Source organism: Crocodylus siamensis, chromosome 3 (genome assembly GCF_052110815.1).
Source record: "Crocodylus siamensis isolate JL-2025a chromosome 3, ASM5211081v1, whole genome shotgun sequence".
NCBI classification, from domain to species: Eukaryota; Metazoa; Chordata; order Crocodylia; family Crocodylidae; genus Crocodylus; species Crocodylus siamensis.
In genome coordinates, this window is record NC_143397.1 from 62,781,362 (window position 1) to 62,800,146 (window position 18,785).

Genomic DNA, 18,785 nt, shown 5'->3' on the forward strand with positions numbered 1-18,785 from the left:
GTTTTTGTTTTGTAAAGTTGCTCCTAAATCTTGGCATTTCAGTGACTGGTGTTCAAACAGGCCTGTAACTGCTGCACTCAGAAGGCAAAAAAAAATAAAAATAAAAAACATAATAACAAATCCACACAGGAGCATGGATCAGAGCTGCTACAAGAGGAATCTGACTCTGGTTCCAAGAACTTACCACAAACTATAACTGTAGAAGACACCTCCTTGGAAAGGTGACACTAAGTTAAGATAACCTCAGTGCTATAGAGGGCACACAGATAAACAGAGATGGATCCAGGTGCAAAGCTATACAGCACAGAATAGTACTCAGAGGATTGAGCAAGCGGAATAGTCAATCCAAAATATGACAGCTGTGACATGCATCCATATAGATCTTATTCTTTAAAAAACAAAGAAAAAAACAACCATGTCACAGAGCACTAAGGTGCCTGCTACTTTAAGGTCAGAAACTGCCTAGAGAGGGGGCCCTAGAAGCCAGACAGAAACCCCACAGGTGCAGGTTACCATGGCAGTAGGCTAATGAGGGAATGAGTCTGCATCTACACCTGATCAGCTGACCAGAAGAAGGCAGGGCCCTGGGCACATATAAGCCCCAGGGCTGGGGACTGAAGGCAGTTAGGGCCCTGGCAGCTGCCAGCAGGAGTGGAGTTTGTGCAGAAAAGCTCCATGGAGATACCTGGGTGCCTGTGCTAGTGCTGGTGAGACTAATGAAGTTTAGGAGCTCCTAAGGTATCCAGGCCTAAGAGGCACACATTGTTGAGGGAGAAACTGGCCCTCTTAAAGGGACAGAGTGTCACCTCCATTAATATGGCTGCTGCTGTGTTATAGCCCATGGGCTCATATTTATGTTGTTGCTTTTAATCTGGTGGATCAGGCTGAGGCTACTGGGGAGGAGGAGGCCTCATTGGGGCCCACTACCATGCAGAACCCCAGTGCTAGATGTCACAGCAACAGGGGGGTGAGGAGACCCCAGCACCAGAGGGCACAGTTACTGAGGCCAAACTAAACTGAGGCCTCATCATGAGAGACAACATCTACATAACATATGTGAGGCATGGGGCATGATAAAGGGGTGGTTTTGGAGTCACAGATCTAGCCCATAAGGCTTGGGGTGTCCCAGGAGGCACTTACTTAGAGAGAGACCCAGTAAGGGGTCTAAGACCCCACAAGGTTTAGTGCGGTCCACCAGGACCATGACTGCATAGCACCTTGAGGGCAGCTTCCCTATCTACCATCCATTATCTTAACCATCAAGACATGGCAGGCGAGAATAGAAGGCACCTGTAGGACAAAGCTGGCATGGTCACAGGGCTGTAGGTGCATCATGGCCATCCCTAGGGATCCCACCCCTTGACATCCCAACAACCACCACCAGTCATCATAAAATAGTCTCTGTTGGAAGTGAAATTAGTCTAATTAATGTGGGAGAAGACAGTTGTTCATTCAAAAAAGAAAGCGTGCATGTGTGGGTATAAGGCACTCAATTCTGGCAAAAAATAAAGGTATTCTAAAAACAACAAATCTTTCCCATGTGCACAGGTCTAGGAAAAAAGGTCACAAGTTTAATTTCTACAGTAGAACTTGGGCCCACTGCCAAAGCTAAGCAAGCATCCCAGCAACAATGGTGAGCTGTGCTCATAACAGTGCATTTGCGATCATTGTATCATCATATGCTTAAGAAAAAGAAAAAACAGTGCTGGCTGTTACATAGGAAACTCACATTCTTCCTACCACCTCTGACAGAAGACAAAAATCCAGAACACTCAGTAGTAGTAGTAGTAGAGGGTAACCTGGCCTTTTTAGTCAATATTCCCTTTCATCAAAACAAGTTTGAATGATCAAAGGTTTGAGTATTATTTTGGGGCACGTAATGGCTCCATTCAGTTACCTGCAAAAGAAGCACTAGCTAATTTGGCTCATAAACTGGGCTTTTTTTAGATACCTGTATAACGAAAAAGACTCTATGGAAATCAGACATACAATTTTCTTTTTTTATACATGACTGTCATTATGCAGCAATACCTGATTCATGGCTTTTTAAAGAAAAATCTTTTCTCACCCATTTTGACATCTGGCAGAGCTCATAATGAATAACGAATTTACTCTGTGAGTGGCACTCTCATTCATTTCAATGGATTATTCAACAGCCATGACAGCTTTTTATATTTTAGATACCAATTTAGTAATGTAAGCATTTATCTAACTTTAAAAATATGATTTGTTCCCAATTACTCACATGCTAAAGTTAAACATATCCTTGGATGACTTGCTGAATCGGGGGATTATACTGAAAAGTTACTTTATAGCCCAAGCTCAGTTTGGCCCCTTTTTATTGCTGCTGGTAAGTCAGAAAGAGAAATCCTTGACCTTAAATCAGCATTTAAAGAAAAGACCAAAATACCAGTTTATCCAAGTAGATGAATTATTCTATTTTATTTGAGGACTTGATTTTTATTTGCAATTAAAGTTCCACACCTGATTGATAATATGGAAACTGGTCAGTCTTTTGCTAAAGTTCTTAGGTAGACAATTTAGCAAAGATATGTGCTGTGGCCCTTGCATTGACACTTGGAGAGCACCAATAAAAAAAATACAAGCGACACATCCACACAACTATTAAAAAGGGGTTTTTTATAAAAACCTAAGCCACTCGCTATTCTGCAACGTGACAATCCGGTCTCAAAACGCACTATCCAAATGACGGACTCTAAAATGAGATGTTCTAGCTGGCCAGTTGTCTAGCTGAGAAAGGTTGGTCAGGAATTTCTGCTTTGTTTTTAACCCTCGATCAAAAGATTTTTTGTTTGAGCTCAGATGTGTGCTTTCAAAGGCCTGACAGAAACAGTCACAAAAGCACCATTCATGTTTCTTTTTAACTATTAAGCAATGCCTCCTCTCCTGCCCTCTGGTGAATGCTTGCCAGATTGTAGCCTTGACCCTAAGGAGCTCTTGGTGAAAGTAAACCACCATTTGTATACCCTGACTATCCATTACCTTTCTAAACAAGGGCCAGGTATTGGAAGATATTGAGTGACAGAAAACAAGGTGGTAGTGAAGCTCATTTTGTTTGGTCTTTTGCTATTATGGGGCCTAACTCTAAAGCCTGCATCCTATTCAGATATTTCCATCATGCTCATCAGTGAATTCTTACAAGAGGAAGTTCCTGAATAGTTCACTCAGCCTTCTCTCCCTTACTCAGCTGAAAGAGAGAGTGGTTTAGTGTCTACTCTTCAAGGTTTTTAAAATATGTTACTGTGAGAAAGCTAAAGAGAAGGAATAGGTCTGAGGTTTTAAATTATTTTCAGGTTTTAAATTATTTGGATCTCCCCCTGATGTCACAGGTAGCTTTGCTTGGCCAAGGAATGGGGCATGCTTCTGGGGGGTGCTCTCAGAAGGACAGAGAAAGTAATATAAAATGTTACCTACCTGCCAGGAAAGATATGCTGCACTTTGCCATTCAGATACATAGAAACATTGTAGTATTTTATTAGGGGGCAGGGGGATGACAGTAGTAAGGGACACAATGGGGGAGGTTAGACACTCAAGAGACTGAGAATTTCATACATTAAAAAAAAGTTTTTTGTGAAATGATGTGTAATTGTCGTAGCTTATACCACACTGTGGAAGGAAAAGGCACTGGAAAATTGCTAATCTTACTTCACTTCATTTTACAAAGTTTCTTCCACTCCAGCAATCCATAAAGAATGAAATTTGAAGAATTTCATGTGCAGAACAACCTGCATTTACTAAATATGAAAATAAATGAATTGTCAGTATTAACAAGATGGGAGCTCAGCAAGCAGAGGAGGAGAGTAAAAACAGGAAAGTGTACTGTCATAATTCCTTGTTCCTAATCCAGTAATTTGACAACCCACCAACCACCCTGTACTGTGTACAGGATCCACTTGTCAGTTCTTGAGCTTGTAAACATTGGTACAGAACCATTTATATATCTGCTGTCTCAAGATTCATGGATTATATACATATCCCTCCATTGTTTAATGTAATGCAGTTACTTATTCTTTGCATCAACTTTATTAAATAGCAAAAAGTTGTAGAGGTCAGAAGGATATACCTTAGAGTGGGACTCTCAGCCCAGACCACAGGGTAAGCAAATGATAGATGCCTCCTTCTATTGCAGTAATGATGACTAAGATCATCTTTGATCCATACAGCATTGCAGTCTTACAGTAAATATAATTTTAATTGTACAATAATATACTATAAGCACTTTGTGAAGACTTTTTGGAAATAAAAGGATAAAGAATGGACTTTAAAACAGTTTCCAATTAAACAGCTGGCAATAAATGCCATTCTTCTACCTTTGCTTTCATTTACACTTAATACAGAGAATAATTTAAAGAATTTAGAAATATTTTTAGAAGGCTGCCAGACATAACTGGGAAACTGCTCTTGCCAAACAGAAGGAGAATTCTGCCTTGGGCCATACAGCCATCACCTTGATAAAGCACATGCAAATACCTTCCAATGAAGGGATTTACCTCACATAAAGGGATATGACAGAAATTCAAAAAGATCTCTTTGAGGGAACTACATATAAACTACATTACACTTTGAGATGCAGAAAGGAACTGCTTTTCCTATATACAATGCAACTTAGTCCTACATTTACCTTTTCCTTCAAACAATGGTCTTGTAACGTTTTTGTACAGGGTTTTTTTAGTCAAATAGGCAGACATATTTTGGCATTATAAAATGACTGACTGAAATTTTCAGTTCATTGCTGTAAGCATTTACCTGCTTTCAAAGATCTATGTAGTTCTTATAATATATATATATATCGTGAACTTATATAATAATATGAATTGTTTTTTATATATATAATATATAATATATATAGCTGAGTCCCAGTCCTACAGATATTTCTGAACATAATTAGTTTTAAATAGTGTTTGTAAGATCAAGACCATACAATAATCACAAAAATCAACTACGCTACTCAGGTATTTGGAAATGCATTAGTTCATCTGATCCCACAATGGCTTCAATCTAGCTTTGAACCAGCAGAGATGAAAAAGTGAGTACAAGCGAGTTGACTGGAAGGAGCCCATTGCAGCAAGTTTTAAATCAAGCCCATAATAGTTGTTCCATCCTGAACTTTGTTTCTAATAAAGGGATCTTTTAGCTTCTTGCGTTATTCATTTGCCATGATTTCTGTACTCAGCATCTTTGCTTGGAAGCAAAATGGACCCCTTCCCTGCCCCCAACCCTGTCTTCCTACCACTCTTGACATTTCTGAAATTCTACGAGTTTTCTATTTCAGTCATTGTCATCAATAAGGGCACAACACTCATCCTTTCAGTCTGACTTTTTCCCTTATTTGTTTATTTATTTTACATGCATAGCCCAGCCAGAATTTAAGCATTGAAGTCTAGGCTGCTGATCTCAAATATTTCAGTTCATTACTATATGCATTTCATAGATAAAATAGATTTCATGGACATTAGGGCTGGAAGAGACCTCATAAGATCATCGGGTCCAGCGCCCTGTCCAAAGGGCAGGAAGTCAGCTGGGATCAGATGACCCCTGCAAGATAAACTGCTTCTTGAACGTGTCCAGAGAAGGTGCTTGCACCATTTCTGGGGGGAGTCTATTCCATACTCTGGAGACTGGGACAATAAAGAAGTTTTTCCTTATGTCCAGTCTAAAACAGTCTTCCAGCAGTTGGTAACCATTGGACCTTGTCTTCCCTTGGGGTGCCCTGGTGAAGAGATGTTTTCCCAGATCCTGATGCACATCTGTGATATATTTATGGGCTGCCACTGAGTCCCTAAAGAGCCTACACTTTTCCAAACTGAAGAGTCCCATGCCTCTCAGCCTCTCCTCATAAGGCCTGCTCTCTTGACCTCTGATAATGTGTGTGGCTTTCCTTTGGACTCTCTCAAGCTTCTCCACATCCTTTCTAAAGTGTGGAGCCCAGAACTGGATGCAGTACTCCAGCTGCAGCCTCACCAAAGCCAAATAGAGTGGGAGGATTATATGTTGGGTGTTGCTTGAGATGCATTGGTAGATGCAAGCCAGGATTTTATTTGCCTTGCCAACTGTGGCATCACATTGGTGGCTTATATTCATCTTGTGGTCAATCATGACCTCCAAGTCTCTTTTGGTTGTAGTGCTAGTGGGTGTAGCACTGTTGAGCCTATAGGTATGATGTGGGTTCTTTCTCCTGAGGTGGAGCACCTTGCATTACCCTATGTTGAAAGTCACCAGGTTTTGATACGCCCACTTTGCAAGCCTTTATCTGCTTACAATACTCCCTATAAAAATGTTATCCCATAGCATGGAAACAAAATAAAGAGATGGTCTTGTCGATAAAGACGAGACAACAGGGCTCAGCCTTCCATATTTTTGTGCAGTTCCAAGGACATCAGTTTTTCTCTCTATGCTGCAGATTACCTGTGAAACAGGATAATAATGGTACCTCTTGGGCGTGTCTACATGAGACAAGTTACTTTGCATTAGCCTAATTTCCTGCAGAGTAAGAGTAAGTGTCTACACTTGAGTGTCCTTTCTGTGCAGTATATTCCCTTAATTGAGACTAAATTTGCAAATTTAGTCACAATTAGTTAATGCACAGTAATGCACATGTACACACAACCCAGCACTAAGTTTGGTTCTGGGTTTGCCCAGCCACTAGGGAGCTGGCCTGAGCTCAGCCCCAGGGCTCTTGGCTGGGAGCCTCTCCTGCTCCAGGGCTGGGCTGGGTCTGTGGAAGCTCCTAACTGCAGGCTATAAAAAAGCATTCAGCCATTTTGTGCCCTGGGGCACAATTCACCAGAGCCTGAGGGAACTGTGGGCTCTGCATGCCCCCCTGGGCAGGCCACAGGCTACCTCTGCCTGTCAGCCTGCGACCCTCAGCTGGTGCTTGGCCACTGCTGGGCAACATAGCTGCCAGGGCATCCCCATTGCGCCAGGTGGGTGCTGCTCAGGGCTGCAGGCTCCTGCACCCCATCACCAGCCCAGGCAACTCCCAGGACTGCTTATAGGCTGCCTCTGGCAGCAGGGCCAGCACCAGTTCCCTGCTGCTCACCACCAACAGCCTGGCCTGTGCCTGCAAGTGCTGTGGGGTATTGCCTCTGCCATGTGGCTCCCAGTCCCTTGATGTGCCCCTGTGCTGGGTGCTGCTGGCAGCTGCCCAGAGCTGCCAACAGAAAGACAGTCATGCAGGGACCCAGAGAGCTGGTGTGGGAAGCAGCAGGTTATCCGTGGGGAATACGGCACAGGCGACACAACGGTGGGAGTCTACTACAGACCTCCCACTCAAAGTCCTGAGCTTGACCAGGAGTTCGCCCAGGAACTGACTGAGGCCGCTTGCTCCAGGACCTTGGTTGTCATGGGTGACTTCAATTACCTGGACATCTCGTGGGAAGATCACTCAGCAAAATCCGAGCAGTTGCAAAGCTTTCTCTCGTGTGTGGATGACCTCTACCTGACTCAAGAAGTCTATGGGCCAACGAGAGGCAAAGCGCTGCTCGACCTGGTACTGGCTACGGGGGACAACCTAATCGGCGACCTAGTGATCGATGGGAAGCTGGGTGACAGCGACCACGAGCTGATCACCTTCACCATCCGCCGTAAAGCTGGCAAGCCAGTCACCAACACAGAAGTCCTTGACTTCAGAAAAGCCAACTTTGACAAGCTCAAGAGGCTTGTCGGTCAGGCCCTTAGGGACCACGACCCCAGGGAGATGGGAGTTCAAGAAGAGTGGCTGCTTCTCAAGGAAGCGATCCTCAATGCACAAGCTAAATCTATTCCAACACGGAGGAAAGGCGGCAAGAAGGCACAGCAGCCCTCCTGGCTCTCCAGGGACCTAGCGGACCTCCTGTGGCTAAAAAGGAAAGCCTACAAAGGATGGAGGATGGGATTCACCTCCAAGGAGAATTATTCTGCACTGGTCTGGTCCTGCAGGGAGCAAACCAGGAAAGCCAAGGCTGCAACTGAACTCCAACTAGCTTCAAGCACCAAGGACAATAAAAAGTCCTTTGTCAGATATGTGGGGAGCCGGAGGAAAAGCAAGGGCAACATTGGACCCCTGCTAAATCAGATGGGGCAACTGACGCCCAGGAAAAAGCCAACCTATTAAATAGGTACTTTGCGTCAGTCTTTCATCAGTCCCATGGGACGCCCATGCCTGCTATGGGACAGGGAGATCCGGGTGATGGGGATCCCCTACCCTCCATAAATGCTGACCTCGTGAAGGAACATCTTGAGAAGCTGGATACCTTCAAGTCAGCCGGCCCTGACAATCTGCACCCCAGGGTACTCAAGGAGCTGGCAAGCGTCATAGCCCAGCCCCTGGCACAGATCTTTGAAAACTCCTGGCGCTCTGGTGTAGTGCCCGAAGACTGGAAGAAGGCCAATGTGGTGCCGATCTTCAAGAAAGGGAGGAGAGTGGATCTGGCTAACTACAGGCCCATTATCCTGACTTCTATCCTGGGGAAGATCTTAGAAAAGTTTATTAAGGAGGCCATCCTTGATGGACTGGCCCAGGCTAACATCCTAAGGGATAGCCAGCACGGGTTTGTTGTGGGTAGGTCTTGTTTGACCGATCTCATTTCCTTCTATGACCAGGTGACCTATCACCTGGACCAGGGAGAAGAGATTGATGTCATATATCTTGACTTCAAAAAAGCTTTTGATCTGGTATCCCATGATCACCTCTTGGCCAAACTGCCCAGTTGTGGCCTTGGCTCCTCCACGATCTGCTGGCTGGGAAATTGGCTCCGTGGTCGGACCCAGAGGGTTGTAATTGATGGCAGTCACTCATCATGGTGCCCTGTAACCAGTGGGGTCCCTCAAGGCTGTGTTCTTGGACCCATACTGTTCAACATCTTCATTAACGATGTGGACATTGGAGTCAGGAGGGGACTGGCCAAGTTCGCTAATGACACCAAACTTTGGGGCAAAGCATCCACACCAGAAGATAGGTGGGTGATCCAGGCTGACCTGGACAAGCTCAGCAAATGGGCAGATGAGAACCTGATGGTGTTTAACACCGAAAAATGCAAGGTTCTCCACCTTGGCAGGAAAAACCTGCAGCATCCTTATAGGCCCGACAGTGCTACATTGGATAGCACTACAGAAGAAAGAGACTTGGGGGTCATCATTGACCACAAGATGAACATGAGCCTCCAATGCGATGCTGCGGCTAATAAAGCGACCAGAACGCTGGCTTGCATCCATAGATGCTTCTCGAGCAAATCCCGGGACATCATTCTCCCCTTGTACTCGGCCTTGGTGAGGCTGCAGCTGGAGTACTGCGTCCAGTTTTGGGCTCCACAATTCAAAAAGGATGTGGAGAAGCTTGAGAGAGTCCAGAGGAGAGCCATGCGCGTGATCAGAGGTCAGGAAAACAGATCTTACGATGATAGGCTGAGAGACATGGGACTCTTTAGCCTGGAAAAGCGCAGGCTCAGGGGTGATTTGATGGCCACCTATAAGTTTATCAGGGGTGACCACCAGGATCTGGGGGAACATTTGTTCACCAGAGCGCCCCAAGGGATGACTAGGTCGAACGGTCACAAACTCCTGGAAGACCGTTTCAGGCTGGACATAAGGAAGAATTTCTTTACTGTCCGAGCCCCCAAGGTCTGGAACAGTCTGCCAGTGGAGGTGGTTCAAGCACCTACATTGAACACCTTCAAGAGTAAATTGGATGCTTATCTTGCTGGGATCCTATGACCCCAGCTGACTTCCTGCCCTTTGGGCAGGAGGCTGGACTCGATGATCTCCCGAGGTACCTTCCAGCCCTGATGTCTATGAAATCCTCATCCTTCCCATCAAGGTCCAGCCTAACCTGCATGCGCACACCCATGCCGTCCACCTGGGACCCAAACTGGAGCCAAGAGGTGATTGGGGAACTCATGGTGCTCTGGGGTGATGCAGAGGTCAAGAGGCAGTTTGAGTAGGGCAGCCACTTGAATGCCCACATTTATAAGGCTCTGCCAGGCCAAATGCAGGAGCACAGACACTCTCGGTCAGTGCAACAATGCCCCATAAAAGTCAAGGCCTTGTGGGCACAGTGGGTGGCTGTGACTGACCACATCTGTTCATGTTCATCACAGCTGTCATGCCAACAAGACCATTATGTAGCAGCTGACCAGGATTTTGGTGCTCCAGGAGCCCGGCTGGAACCTTAAGGTTTACACCAGTCAAGGTGACCTGCCCAAGCCCCCACCCTGCCCCCTCAGATGCTCAGCACCCCACCTTGCCCAGCTCCCTGGCTGCTATATCCACTAGTAGCTTGGGGAGCCCTGGCCAGCAGCTGCCTCAGCCACTGCGTAACCCAAACCTTGCTGTGATGAGCAGCTGGCCATGTCACCACTGGCCATCCACAGAACCAGTTCCTCCCTGGGCGAGGGGGCCTCGGCCGGGTGCTATGCCACACCATGGGCCATGGACAACGGGTGCAGCCAGATGCCATTGCTGATGGAGAAGCCTGCACTGAGCTTCCAACCTCACCAGCCTCATCCATGTGGTAAGTCCCACATTGGGAGCGTCCTCCCAGTGCTAATCCCTGTCCCTAGGCCCCAGCCCCAGCCGCAGCTCCAGCTCCTGCCTCCCCTGGCTCCTGGTTCACCCCCCGCCCCGCCCCCAACTCCACAGCACACAGAGAGGCAGGACACAGTTCAAAACTTTATTGAGCAGTCTGTATCCCCACAGCTGGGTGGGTACAGGCTTCTCACACCCGAAGGAAGTTGTCAATGTCAGCAGCAATGTCCTCCTCGGTAGCTGGAGGCAGAGATGTGTAGCACTGCCACAGGTAGCCCTCTGGGTGGCAGCAAAGGTTGCAGGGAAACCTGGGTTTGCCCCCATGCCATCATAGCCCAGGGTCCCAAACCTGGAGTGCAGGTGTGCCCAGGGCGCAAGGGGGATCATCATCAGCAGGGCGTAGCTCAAGCACCCCTCAGCCTGCACAAGCAGCTCATCACGCACTGCCTGGGGCACATGCAGTGAAGGCACTTTTGGGGTCCAGCAGTGGTGGTACCCCCCTGGGCTACCAGCTCTGGGGTGCCTCCCTGGAGAGGTCCCAAATGGGGAGGGTGGGAGCATGGCCAGCTCCTCACTCCAGTTGACCAGGAGCCTTGTGTGCCCCAAGCCCAGGTGCCATGGGCTGGGTGGCAGTCCAGCAGAATGGCTGCCCTGCAGGGGGAGAGGTGGGAGAACAGGGTCTAGAGCCTCAGAAGCAGGTGCTTCCAGGAGCCTGGAGTCTAGACTAACCCACCCTAGGGAAAGGGCAGGATAGGCAGGCTGCCTGCAGCCAGCACCCGAGCTGAGGCTGGGCAGCACAGGGCCCCGGTGCAGAGCATCTTATCTCTGAAACGTTACAAACTCTCACAAAAGGCTTATGTCTCATGGCTCTGCAGACCCAGCATCTAGATGTGGGGAAGAGGCCATCATCCCTAGTGGGCATGCGCTCAGGGTCACTGCCACCCAGTGCTGGATACCTCCACATGCACCAGCTGCATCAGCAGTGCACACAAGACCAGACCCTCCTGCTTCAGCAGCTGGTAGTGGTGGCTGAGGAGCAGGAAGAGCAGGCTCAGGCTTGGTAGGAGGAGGACCTGGCCCTCGAGGAGAGGTGGAGGATATCATGCAGAGGCTGCCCAGGAGGAAGCATGGGACTGGACAGAGAGGGAGTACTGGGCCAAGCCCCTGGCTCTGAAGAGTGAGCACCTGAAGATCATGCAGGAGCAGAATGTCATCCAGGCCCAGGCAGCAGAGGCTGTGGACAATGACCCAGAACATAGTCTTGGGCCTGGCAGTCATGTGAATGTTGCCCACTGCTCAGCCCCCATCCCCCACAGCAGGTCCCTGACTGGGCCTGTGGGGAGGTCCTCTAGCATCTCCCACCCACAGGAGCCCCTGGCCCAGACCCCACCCTGGGTCTGCTGCCACCCACTTGGGCCTAGGCCTGCTGCATGCCTGGGTCTCACATGGGTATGGAGCCAGAGGTGCCAGGATCATCACCACAATCAGATGCTGGCCCTGCCTGCCCTGAATTCAGGCAGCTGGAGGGAGGAGCCACCCACTCCAGAGGAGCACTGGCTGCCATCACCCCTGGACAAGTCCCCCCACCCACTGTGGTCACCATGGCCCCCAGTTCCATTGGGGGAACAGCCCTAGGCTGGGGTGCTGGGTACCTGCCCCTGCGCTTTGCCCCCTAGGCATCCCCACCCCACAGATCCCCACGCTGGGACTTAACAAAAAAAAAACACTTTGTATATAGTTGTCACTTGGAAGAGAGCGCTGGACATTGCTGCCAGGAGCCAAGGCAGAAGCAGCCAAGGTGTGGGGAGGTAGAGTGGGGAAGGAGGGAGTTGTCACATGCTGCCTCCACACTGGGCACATTGCTCCTAGGCAGGGAAGGTGCTACCCAGAGAGCTGAGAGCAGGGCTGGCTTCTAAAGGTGGTTGCTGGATGCTGACAGCTGGGGCCGGAGCCTAGAGCGCCACCCCGTTGATACAGTACATAGCAGGGCTGCAGGGGATTGGGAGCAAATTTGTTGCCTAAGCTCTATATGCATAAACACCCCAAAATCTTTACTCTTATCTTACTGCACAGTAAATTTAAGCTGGAGTAAATGCATGTGTACATGTGTCCCCTGTCTCCTAATTCTTTGCCTGTCACATCTATATATTGTAAACCCTTGGGGGCACAAAATTTCATTGTTAGCAGTGAAGGACTCCATTTCAGTTGGACCCTCTAGGCACTATCATAATACCCATCATATTAAAAATAAAAGTACCTGGACATTTGTTGAGGCTTTTCAAATTAGTAGTAATTTAAGCTATTACTTTGTCTTGTTATAATCAGATAGTTATTTAAGTTGCTGACTCATTATACCAACATAGCAGGGAAACACTAAACCAATTAAGGAAAACAGGAATTTAAGGAATTAAACCACTAAAACAAGTCCCCACCAGAAACCCATGTTTTCATAAGGTACTTTGTCATAAAAAGTTTACAGCAAGGATTGACGAAACCAAGTTCTTGTGCAATGGACAAATGGGGTCACCAGTACTGGCTACCGTCTTTGCTACAAAAAACGTATCTTCCTGTGTCAGCAGCAAGAGGTGACCTGCCCTCGTCCTCTGATGCAAAAGTACTGGAGAGTTTACTGAACTACAGCTGGCCAAGCAAGGAGCTGGCTCTGTGGCTTTTATCTGGGGCCAAGTCACTGAGGCTGGAGAGCTTGGCTTTGGTGTAGTTGCCAATTCTGTTAATTTACCATCTCTTTCTTCAGCTATGTTCAAAAAGGTCCCCAGTGCACAGGGAGCAAAGGTTCTTCTTGAAAAATTAGTAACAATGAAAGTTTAAAAGGAAAGCAGCTTAGATATTTCCATCTAGGCAAAGCAAGTCAAGCCTAAAAGGTAGGCTGGTCCCACATCAGATTCTGAACCTTGCTGCATATGTTTGGCTCCCATTGTAATCAGTAAAAACCACAGGTGTACATATTGTACATCCAAGGACAGTTTGCAGCTGATGGCCAAATCTGTTCTTCCTATTGATTTCCACAGGGCTGTATGAGTGCAAGGTAGGAGAGAATTTGGACCCCCACAAATGCTGACTCATGGCCTTAAACTCAGATTAACGTATGGGGTCAAATTCTGAACAAGTTTTATACTACTCCTAGCCTCTTCAGTGACCAAGTTAGAAACAAAACCATTTACCAAAGTGCAACTTAGATATTACCCCTGAATGCAATGTTCCAAGGCTAAGGGACTTTATGCTGGTATAATGTACATGTCAAAAGACCAGAAAAGAAGACTGTAGGAAGAAAAGTGATTAGAAGTGATTAGAGTACATATACATATATACACACACATATACATATATATGCATTTACATACATATATTAGTGGCATTACATCTTAGTCACTGAAAAATAGATTTTGGGATATTCTAAATCCAAAAATTGGGGATTTTTAATTTTTTTTTTTTTAAAATCAGAGACAGATTGAGACCCCAGCAGTGCAGGAGGGAGTGGAATAGGGGCCAGGGCAAATCATTCACCCCTGCCCTGCTCCCTTCTGCACTCTGGGGATTGCCCCATGACCCACCTCAGGTGGAGTGGGTCATAAGGTAATAAGAGCCTGGTGGCTTGTCCAGGGGTGTGGGCAGGTGGCTCCTGCCACTGCATGTGCCACAGGGGAGCTGGGGAAGGAGGCACATTCCCCTCCCCTCAACACCCACATGCCACGCCCCTGCACAAGCTGCTGGGCTCTTGTTGCCCCATGACCAGCTCAGCCAGGGCCCCGTTCACAGTGAGTGAGGCCCCAGTGGGGTCATGGGACAATCAGAGCCTGGCAGCTCCTCCAGAGCTGTGGTGCAAGGTAGCCAAGGTGGCGGGGGGGCAGCCATGGCCCCATATCTTTGCATGGGGCAAAGGCAGGCTACAGCTGCGCTGTGCCTGCTCACTGCCTCTGCGCCTCACTGCAGCCTTTTAAAGCAGCGTCACGTGCCTCGCTGCCTGGCTTGTTCAGCAGTGGGATGCACATGGCACCAAATTGCTTTCAAAGGCTACAGCAAGGCATGGAGGTGGGGAACAGACAGAGTGCAGCTGTAGCTCACCCTTGCCCCATGCAAAGATCAGGTCCCCGACGCTGCAGCTCTGGAGGAGCCAGTGGATTCTTCCTGGAGTGGGGTGGGTGCGGGTGTCCCGGGGGCTCTGTCCCCTCTGGCCTGGTGGCACAGATGAGGCTGGCCTTGATCAAAGTCCAGCCCCACCACCTGGCAGTGTGGGACTGGGGCTGTGCTGGGGCAGGTGCAGAGAGGCAGCCATGGAGGGTGCAGGGCTGGGGAGCAGTGGACACTGGTGCTGGGCAATGACCCTGGCAGAAGGAAAGGGGCATCTGCATGGGTGCAGCGGGCCCCAGCCCTGACCCCTGCCTGGTTCTAGCCCCACCCTCACTCCCTGCCCCCTACACCCCTTACACCCACAGACTTTGAGGGGTAGCACATGTGTGAATCCATTTTTTTCTCCCTCCATCTATGCCTTCCAGTAGACTTGATTAACCGCCTATGCCTTCCAGCAGACATGCTGGAATTCCAGTGCATGGGAGCAGACTCTGCACTTCTGCGTAGGTCCGCTCGATTTCTTCTGACACAAATATAATTCAAGGCTGATAGGGTTGCCTACAGAAATGCATGTCTTTCAGTTTGAAGGCCCACAGGCCCGGATATATTCATGTCATGTGAAAAGAACCTGGCAGAAAGAAAAACAGAAGTCTTTGTAGAGACAAGGCAAAAGGCACTCTGAGTTCAATACATTTAGTTACTTAGTTTCAGCCTTTAAATATAGAACAGTACATTTCAGAAGCTGTGCAAGAACATTTTAGAAGGACCTAGTGGAAAAAGCTATGTACCACCACCTGAGATGGCTCTCTCTTGATCCTCAGGAGTAGCATCTTCCCCCACATGAAGTGTCATTTGTCAACTGCTCCACTGTACACAGTCAGATTCCCCTTTCCTGTCTGCAGCCTAATGAAAGATAAACACTAAACCAAAATAGAGATGTGAAAAGAAGAAGTAGAGAAAGAGAGAATGGGAGATTGCAGGTGGGGAAGTACGGAGGAGAAAATGTGAAGAAAAGCAGAGTATGTGAGCTAGTGTCACAAGTCGCATACTACCAGTTAGTGGTAAATAAAATACTAATATCAAGACTGCTCTTTTAAAGAGTAGGCCGTTTGCACTGAAGCACTACTGGGAAACTCCCAATAAAGACCTCCTTTCCTTTTTAGTGTCCTTGTGACATGATAGTTAGCAGAATTTTCTTGTATGGCCTTGAACTGGTGACTTCCTAGACTGTCAATAGGGATGTAAATATAATTTAAAACAATATTCTAATTATATTAGTTAAAAGATTAAAGATAAACAGGAAGAGGGGGAGGAGGCAAGCAACACAGTCTGAAGCCCTGCCCTGGGAGACAGGGAGCACCTGTGAATGAGCAACTAATTGCTTAATTGATGAGGCATTAGGATGCTGGCTGTTTTCCTCTTACGGATCCTCTTCCCTCTAACCACCTCCCTCCTGCCTGCCCTGCTACCTTCCAATTCCTGCTGGGGCACCCCACCACTTCCCCACTTTCTGACCCAACTCCAAGTGCCCACCCAGAGCTAAAGGATGACTGGTAAGATAACTGGTTATCACTGCACTTATTGGTTAAGCAATTAATCATGTAACCTTTCACATCCCTAGCTGTCAAACAAGTGCTTTACACCTGTGCCATCCCAGCCCACCAATAAAGATTGATTTTACTCGTGTCATAGTTTGTTGCTCTCCAGTAATCACTTCATAATCCAGTCACCACTACAGCAAACCAGTCCCCCCTCCGCCCCAAAGAACAGTAACACAACACAACACAGACACAGAGATGCCTGAGAATCAGCAGCATAACAAAATCAACAGCAGGTTTTGAGTTCTGGCTGAGACACCAGGTACTGACCTCGTCACCTTCTGTAAAAACATTTTGTCTTTTATTCTTCACAACAGAGTCAACAGATAACAATGAGGGATGACTGAAATGAAAAGAGCTATTTGCAACGCAAAGGAGATTGTACTGTTGCCATTGCTGTTTCTAATCCTAGCAATAGCAAATGATTACACATATTACCAAGGAAGAGAAAAGGGTTCATGCTCATTGAATCAAGTATTATTCCCTTTGGAGTTGACAACAAAAGTGAGTGAAAAGGTAAAGGTTCTTCCTTACTGATCGGCCACTTACTTTTTTATTTTTGTGGGGTATTGAATTTATGCCCCTAACTAGGGATTTACTACCTAATTCACAAGTAGGTGCTTCCATAGTACTTCTAGTAAAAAATCAGAACACACTTTTCAAACATTAATTGAACGTGTTCTTATGAGATAGGGGAAAAGAATACCAGAGCAGAGCAGGGGCAACCAAGTCACAAATAAGTGACATGATTTGATCAGGGTCACACACTGAGGGCCCAGTCCTGGAAGGAGTTCTTTGGGGTGGAGGGGGGACTGGTTTGTTGTAATGGTGACTGGATTTTGAAGCGATTACTGGAGTGGATGTTTTTGGCGTCAATACCTCACAGAGTTGTATCCAAATTCTGTGACAAAACCAGAATTATAGTCCATATCTCCTCAATCAAGGCCCAACGCTTTGCCCTTTATCTAAATATCCCATATAAATTACGTGAAAATATTCAGAATATAATACATATACAATTTCTCAAAAGGCAAGAGAGGAAGAGAATGTTAGCCAGACTAGAGTCAGAAAGTTGGAAGGGACTTCTAGTTCAATCATCCCAATTTAACTGCCAGAGATGCTCATTCAACCTCTTCTTGGAATATCTAGTGAAGGAAATTCGATAAATTTCCTGGACAACCTTATACCACCTGCATGGGGTCCTTGCAGGCCAGAAATCTGCCTGGCTCCTGCCATGAATAATCTCTGGGAAGCTGTACCTATAATTAATGCTTGAATAACCATTGTTGCACCATGGCAGTAGCTGGGGATTACTACACGCACTATGTCAGACCACCTAGGGCTCAGGGATACCCCATGTGTTGGAATCTAGGAGGAGAGGCAGCTGCTACATTAATTCCTCAGTATTTCCCCTCCCCCGTGGGAATCTCCAGGCAGCTTAAGCTTCCTTTTCATTGTTATTCATTATTAATAGAATATGCAAAATGTTGTATAACAATACATTTTTAATCAACAAAAATATCTCCCTCTCCTTCTACTGGGGTGTAGGTTGTAGCTGTATTGGTCTAAGGACATAGGAAGGACTGGAAACCTTCAATCTCTAATTGAGTTCCATCAGAAATTCAGTAATCATCATCCCTCCATCCAACCATGTCTTCAATACTCCAGCACCAATATCTCCTGTTTAGACACGATCAGTATCCAGAATTGTAAAATACAGACCATGTTATACAAGAAACCCACAGACCAACGTACATATCTGCACAGAACCAGCAATCACCCTAAATACACCAAGAAAACTGTAATATATAGCCAAGCCCTCAGATATTCAGCCCACTGAATTTGCACTAAAGAGAACACCCAGGATTGCCACCTCACCAATCTTAAAATGGCTTTCACGCAACAAGTACATGCCTCCAGAGAGATAGATTGCATGTTTGAAAGAGCCACCCAGATACCATGTGGAGAATTGCTGCAATACAGAAGAACCCCCCCATGAATCACACACCACTGGTTATGACATATCACCTGTCCCTCAAACCCACATGGAAAATCCTCAAACAATTGCAACCCATACTAGAAAGAGACCTTATTCTTAAAGGGATTCCCAGAACCACTCATCCTAGCCTTCAAACAAGCACTGAACCTCACTAACCTCATTACCAGAAGCAAACTTCCTCAGGCCCCAGAACACACCAAATGGATCCAGACCATGCCGTGACAAGAAATATAAAACCTGCCAACACATCTCCACCACCCCCAAAATTACTATACCCCACAACAGAGCCCTGCATCTTACAGCTGCACCTCCAGAAATGTAATACATCTCATTCAATACACCAAATGCCCTGATGGCAAATACATCCGAGAGACCAAACAACCACTGTGCACCAGAATGAATGCACACAGGAATCTATTAAAGACAGGAATACCCAATTACCTGTGGGGGCATGTTTCTAACAAGAAAACCACTCTCTCTCCAATCTCTCAGTTCTAATCTTCAGAGGGAATTTACAAAACACTTTTCTCAGATGAGCCTATGAACTTCACTTTATCAACCTCCTGGATACAACAAAT